We start from the raw sequence: 7,753 nt of genomic DNA, 5'->3' as shown, positions 1-7,753 counted from the left end.
CATCTAATAATTTACGGTATTTCAATAAATTATTTTATTTGTTTCTTGCTAGTTATATAGAAAATTAATGATAAAATTCTCAATTTTATTTATGAATTAACTTTTTCTTTTTTCTTTTTTAATAAACACATCAACTTCTTTTTGTTAAACACATTATATTTATACATAAGCTTTGATCATATGATACTTTAAATGTACATAAAAGACATTTATTGACGATTCTACTTTTGAAACGTTTATTTATTTTTTACTAAAATCCATTTAATAGAAGCTGTAACCATAGCACAAGGTATTTTATATTATAGAGTGATCAAATAATCTTTCTAACTTATACATGCAAATGAAGAAAAAAAATGACTAAAATAATCAAGCTTGCGTATATTATTATGATCCTATTTCTTTCCCCAATTCTTGTTGTAGCTGAATTAGCTCGTAATTGTTTCATCATCCTTTTCAAAAATAATAATTACTTTATATACACAATTTTCATTCACTTTTTAAAATCTATTTTTTTTCTTGTTTCACATCACAGCATTTCATTTGTGCAAACATGACATGGATTGTCTATGGCAAAACTGTTCTCCGGGTAAAGTTGGAGTGTGCATTTACAGATTGTGTTACTGCAATAACAGTTAAGTCCAAAAATAATTATTATGTTTAAGTATTATTTTCCATTATAATGTTATTACTCTTCTATAATGATTCCTATTACAGTTCTATATATGTTTATTATATATACTTTTCAATTAATTTTATTGCTATAAGAGTAAGGGTGACAAAATGGACCGCGGCTCGTCGGGTCGGTCTGGTCACCCGTCAAAAAAATGGCGGGTTGGATTAGAATTTTGGACCGTCAAAACCCGCATCGCAAAAATCCGCCGTCCGCTATAGTCCGTCCCGCCAAATTCCGCCGCCGGCCAAATCCTCCGGCTAAAATCCATTATTTTTTAGTTAATAATAATAATTTCAATTTTTGATGGTTTTATTTTATAATTGAAAGGTAAAAAAATCTATTAATCAATTAAAAATATGAAAATAAATAAATAAATAGGTGGACAAGTTCGCCACTGTCAACCCGCCACCTTAACGAGACGAATTAAGTTCTTCTGCCATTTCAACTTGGCAGATTTATCCGCCTTACTTTTTTTTACGGACATATGACGAAACGGAGCAGGCGAGACGAGCGGGCAGTCCGTTTTGCCACCTCTACTTAGAAATGTGTAGATTATATATCAATATGCAAGTGTTATCATTTCCTCAATATATAGAGAAGTTTAAGGATAAGTGTGATCTAGCTAGGTGCTTGATAAGTCGTATGATGTAATTTGAGTTTGAAATTATTTAAATTGTTTTAATTATTGAAGAATATATTAAGATGAATTGCATACGACTCATCAATATTCTCAAATGTTTCAATAACTCGACTAAACTAGTTGTCTAATATGAAGATGTACCATATTATAAAATGAAAAAGTTTAGTGGACACCTTGTATGTATTATTGTATATAGTCTAAAAGGCGGGAAAATAGGGAGACAATGTGATAGACCAGAACAGCTGGTTATATGTTAGAAAAGAGATAGAGACAAAATGAGCTATTGAAAGATGTACTAGAAGTTATTGGATGTGTTATGGGTCGGCCAAATGCTCAATTAGTTTGATTTGATATATATCTCAATTCGGCAAAAGCGTGTCAATCGCTGACGTATCTCTTATTCTTAAACATCACATATAGGAGCACCGCCTCCGCATTATTTCAGGTGTTAATTTATATCTAACCGTTTTTTCACATTTTAAGTAGGATAAATCAGAGATAATTTAACAATCTCCTCTATATAAGAATGACCCCAAGTCCTATCTAAATATTATTTACACACACTTAAAAAGTTTCACCTCATTCGAACATTGACTTTAGTGATGGGCGTGCAAACATTTTATATAAACATTTCCTCTTATCACCGAAAAAATATAATCGTCATGCTAGAAGTCTCAATGTAGTGGTCTTCTTCGTCATTTTCTCTATTTATGTTCCAATACAGAATAGTGGCGCCCTAGAGGATAACACATCAATCACTAGAGAAAGTCTAAGCTACTAAGAGCACAGTGGATATATTTCTACATGTCAATATCATTTAAGAGCTGAAATACAACAATTTCTATCAAATATGGTGGTGGTCAAGAAGGATAATGACAATTGACGCATCCTCATTGACTACACTGATATCAATTTTGCCTTATTTGAAGGCTCTTATCCTTTTCTCAACATTGACAAATTGATGGAATACACTGCATGATATAGCTTTTCTATTCATAGATGCATAATTCAGGTACAATTAGATTCTAATGCACTAGTATAGGACCATAGATGCATAATTCAGGTACAATTAGATTCTAATGCGCTAGTAGGACCGAGACAAGACAACATTCATGATGGAACATACCACTTACAGGTACAACATCTTCACTTTGGTTTTAAGAATGTCAGTGCTACATACTAGAGAATGTTGAACAAAATCTTCAAACTAGAGATTGGTGACGTGCTTGAAGTATACATGAAAGACATGATAGTAAAATTCTGAGAGAAGCATCTACATAAAGTAAGGGTGTGCAAAAATATGGTTAATTGAACCATATTCCTAATCTGAATTGCATTGAACCACAAAAAACTTGAACCATTTAAATGGTTTATGAACTGAACCATATATTATAAACAATTCAGTTAACCAAATTTAAGTTAAAAACCAGTTTAAACTGTTTTACTAATTGTTTTTTAAAACATAAAAAATACTTTTAAATTATAAAAAATCTGATTTCTTATTTTTTTTGAAAATTAAGTTTAAAAATAATGCTATCCATATTTCAATTACTTGTATACCAATATGATAAAATATGACAAATCTGATACCAAAAATATATAAATAATTACTTTATATTACATTTAAAATGGTACAATTATAATCAATTATTTAGATAAATTGACGATAATTAGACCCAACAATTAAGAAAATGCATTAAATATCTAGTATCACCATCGAGGAAAAGTTAGGAAGAAAATGATCTACAATTAAAAAAAATGAATTCATAGTTGGAAGAAATTTGTGCAAAAGTGCTTATCAAAAAACAAAAACAATAATTATGCAACAAAATTTATCAACACATAAATTATTGCCACGTACCCTACCTGTGTTTTGCCTGCAAAACCGGAAAAGCGAAACAGGAATTTTTTTTGTTAAGCTTGCATGTTGTAATTAACAAACAAATTTCAGGTGGTAAATAAAATAAAAAACAAAATATTAAATGCAGTAGTAATTTTTTCTCCATATAATTTATATACTCCAGTAGACAGTAGTAGTTATTTCTACATATGGTTCTAATAATCCATTTTATAACTTGTAAGTAAAACACATTAATAAATCATTATATATATAAATTAATAAATCATTATATATATATATATATATATATATATATATATATATATATATATATATATATATATATAATAAGCAATCTTGAAATAGTTTATAAAATAAATCTTCAATCAAAAAAGAAAAATCTAATTATTAACTACAAATTGATTTTAAACTAGTTTATAATTAGAAACTGATTATAAACCAGTTTATAAATACAAACTGGTTCTGAACTAATTTAAAACTGAATTGAAACTGTTTTATCAATTAATTGATTTTTTATGAAAACGGTTTTTAAAAACTGAACTGAACCACTAATTTAGTTCAATTCAGTGCAGTTCATAAACCACGAACACCCCTAACATAAAGGCCATCTCGCTGTTGTGTTCAATATAATACACTAATACAATATGAGGGTGAACTTGGAAAAGTGCATGTTCGGGGTCAAAGCCGGTAAGTTTATGGAATTACGCTTTACATAAGAGGGATCGAAGCAAACCCAAAATAACTGACTCCATCATAAAGGTGGATACACCAACCACAAAATAAAGAATAATTAAGTTGAATGAGATGCTTACTGCCCTTAATACATTTTCATCTCTAGATCTTCCTAACGCTCCCTTCTGTTCTATAGACTCTTGAAAAAGGAAGTGCATTTTGAGTAGACGCCACAATGCGAACAAAACTTCACTTAATTCAAGCACACCTTTTTCTAAAAATTCCATCTCGTCAAGCTTAAACTTGTAATAAGACATATAATGTTTCTATATTCTCAAAATTATTTTAAAAAAATTGACTTTAAAATGCAAACCCAATAATATAAAGAAAAGATAATTAATATTCTATATATAAATTGCTTATATATTCGTTAGTGATTATTATTTTTTTTTCTTGTTAGTATTATAACTTTTTACATATAATTAGCCCCCTCAACAATTTCACTCTAGCTCCAACCATTAATAATGTCTAGCCATTCTCACTCCCATTATTTTAAAACCACAAGTCGTCCACTCCAATAATATTTCCTACTATCAAACATTAAAGAACAAATATTAATGGTGAAATGAACTTGTTCCTCTTTCTCCGCAAATTCTCCTAGACAGTAGTATATCAATATAATATTCAATAGTAAAGATCAGTATATCCCATCTCGTGATCATGTCTTTCAAAAAAATATAGTGAAGGTTTGCTGATCCAATTAGGTTTTTTTTGGTTAAACCATGAATTCAAGATATCAAAATCTTATATATTTGTCCACTACACTATGTTTATTGAAATAAGCATAATTTAATACTATTTGTCCATATAAAATTTGTGAGCTTCCTTCATTCACTTAGAAAAGTACAAGAAGAGGAAGATAAAAGATGAATACTCAAATACTTTGTTTATTTAGTTCAATTAACTTAGTTACAAGAAAATGTGACTTTCAAGTTTTCGAGAACAGACTCAACTTTCCTTTCAAGTGTTTTTCAATCTCTCAAACTCTCAATATATGAATTGCACAAATTTAAGGTGTTTATAAGTGTTTCTCAACCCCCTTAAATATCCCCAAAGATCTTCTAAATTTTTAGAACAATGAATCCTAAGAATATTTATCCTTACCTCTATAAGGTTCTCTCACTAGGTTTACCATATATCTAATTCTTTCACTACTCTCTTCCTACTAAAAGTGGCACATAGCCACATTTATAAATGTTATGAAACTCTAAAAGACCATATTTTTTTAATTTATATGCAAACATATCCTAGCCTTCCCTGAGACAGCCGGATCATTGACTTGTTCGATCAATTTGTTGACCTAATGGATCAAACCATTGACCAATATGTTCAACCCTTTGATAGAGACGTTGACCAAGATGGTCAATCCTTTGATTGAGATGTTGACCAAGCCAAAATGTCCCCTTGAGCTCTTTAGTTTTTAAAGGAATACTTACGCAAATCCCAACCTTGATTAAATTGATGGTGATGATGATTTAACCATTGACCACCTTGTTGCTCTCTCCAATGCTTAAATTATTATTCAATGAATATGATCAAGTTTAAGAAATTATTAAACCTTAATCTAGGCACTTAATCTCTTTTCTTTCAAATGCCTCCCCAAAAGTATTTAGTTACGAGTTCCGCAACCCTTTAGTCATATTCAAAGCATAACAAATAAGATCATCACAACTGTATCCTCGAGAAGGTATAATTTTACTTCTTATCCTATAACAATTCAAACAATTATCACGAGCCGCTATAAATTTTCCTTCACTAAAACTAGAATCAAGAGTCATAACTTCCTTCTCATCTCTAGTCTCTCTAATAGAAACTCCCACCTTAAACTAAGTCTTCTCCATCATAATTTATGATTCTTTCATTTTCAGGTCATTACTCTTCCTCCCCATATAGGTCTCATCGAAAGTAACATATTTTTTATCCATGAGTTTTGATCCAATAGGTTTTACCTTCCACAACTTGTAATCCTCCCCACTTTCTAGCTAATTAATGAAGACACACTTCACAACTTTAACATCAATTTTTTCTATCTTAATTTATGTATACTTTATTTTCTGCTAAAACTCATTAGAGTTCTCTAAAACATCCTACACGCCTTTGTGAGTTCTGCTTTCACTAAAATTCCTTGATCTCAAATCTAATAGATTATTCTTATCATGAAAGTCTTCACAGACTGAAGTTGTATGACCAATAACAATAGAATCATCTAAAATATATTACACACATATTTTAGATCCTTTAGCCATTATTAATCTACTATGCAAAATTTTCAACACTTTATGTTCAACTATAGTGAAATAGGCTAGATCATTAAACATGTTTATGGACAACAATTTTCACCCGATCTCAAAGACATACCTCTGATCGCGTAGAAGAAACTCACGATCATCAAACATTTTTAGTCTAGTCATACTAATACCATGAACCTAGCAAGACTTATTGTAAACAAGTTGGATGAATTTATCTTCTTTCAGCTTCAAAGTATCAAAGTAGTCTTTTCTTGGACACATATTAAAAGATCATTTTGATTCCATAATCCAACTCTTTTGAGTATCCAAACTCAACACCACTAGTGCACTGACACTCTCATAACTATTCGCATTCAAGGCATCAACAACCCTTCTTAAAGAGTTTGGTTTTTTTAACTAATAAAATATTTTGTCTTTGACCTATCAAAATATCTGGATTTGGACTTCCCTCTATTCCCTCTCTCCCATATAGAGACGTTTAAGTCTTCACTACTATCATTAATTTTCATATCTTTCGTAATTGATTTTTTTTAGATCTCAGAACCGTCTATATTTCATTTAAATTAATAATATTTTTCATACCATAATGAATAACATCTTTAAAGTTTTCCAAGGATTTAGATAATGAGTTTAACGATCTATCCATTTGCATCCTTATTATCAAAATAAGTTGTCCATTTAATATTTAGTCCCCTGTACGCACCCCTGGAGTTAGATTAAATATCACAACATATATGTGAAATAATGCATGTTTAACATTTGATTTCCATACATTATACCATGTTATATTCTACTTCCCCAAAATTTGTAGTTCTTTATACATTAATTGTTTGCATGGTTATGTTGATCTACTTTTGCCTTATATCTTTAACATGGTTATGTTGATATACTTTTGCCTTATATCTTTAACATTATATAAGATGTCTGACCACTTATTTATGTGCCCATTTTCAGGTTATTTTCCCGATGATCGTTGAAATAAATTGATTAAGCTTCGCATGTGAGAGCGGAGTACTGGCTTGTGCATAGCTTTATGTTTTAAGTTTATTAGTATTTTTAGCTTTTTAGATCTTTGATTATTATTTTGTAGATTCTTGAGGTCAAAAACATATTGTCTATAAAATAAAATGTGACAAGGCAACATGTATTGAATTTTAATTTCAGTGAGAATTTCTAAGATATATGCTTACATAAAGTTGTTTCCTTGAATATCACTAGTTTAGGAGAATCCTTGTTATTATTTAATTAAATTTTTTTATCCCAATTGTAACTTTAATGAGTTTTGTAAGACTCGCCTTTATTACGTGTAGAAAGTTGTTGTTGGTTTGAAAAATTTTCTCTTCTGACTTTCCTCTGGTTTTGTAAAAGGACAAGAGTACCCCTTGTACTCTATTTAATACCATCTTGCTTACCAAAAAAAACATATTTGTCGTGTACCAAGCATAAAATCTTTAGTTTTATTTCAAGCTTAAAGTCGTCAGTTTAATTCTTTAATAGAAGATTATGCTATTAAGTTTGGTGAGTTTGTTCCTCTAAGAATGCATTAACGTTTTTTTATTATTTTGAAAGAACAACTTAATTGTTTCCCCTCTTAACAT

The 7,753-nt window shown here is 29.7% G+C and overlaps 1 long non-coding RNA gene across 1 annotated transcript; it reads left to right on the top strand.

Moving 5' to 3' along the window:
- The first annotated feature begins 295 nt into the window (after positions 1 to 295).
- On the top strand, positions 296 to 7,483 carry LOC131649362 (uncharacterized). The gene is made up of 3 exons (XR_009298203.1): positions 296 to 432; positions 533 to 631; positions 7,110 to 7,483. It is a non-coding gene; the product is annotated as an uncharacterized LOC131649362 (long non-coding RNA).
- Positions 7,484 to 7,753: the final 270 nt, after the last annotated feature.

This window comes from Vicia villosa, linkage group LG2 (genome assembly GCF_029867415.1).
Source record: "Vicia villosa cultivar HV-30 ecotype Madison, WI linkage group LG2, Vvil1.0, whole genome shotgun sequence".
Lineage (NCBI taxonomy): Eukaryota > Viridiplantae > Streptophyta > Magnoliopsida > Fabales > Fabaceae > Vicia > Vicia villosa.
This window is presented reverse-complemented; position numbering and strand designations above follow the sequence as displayed.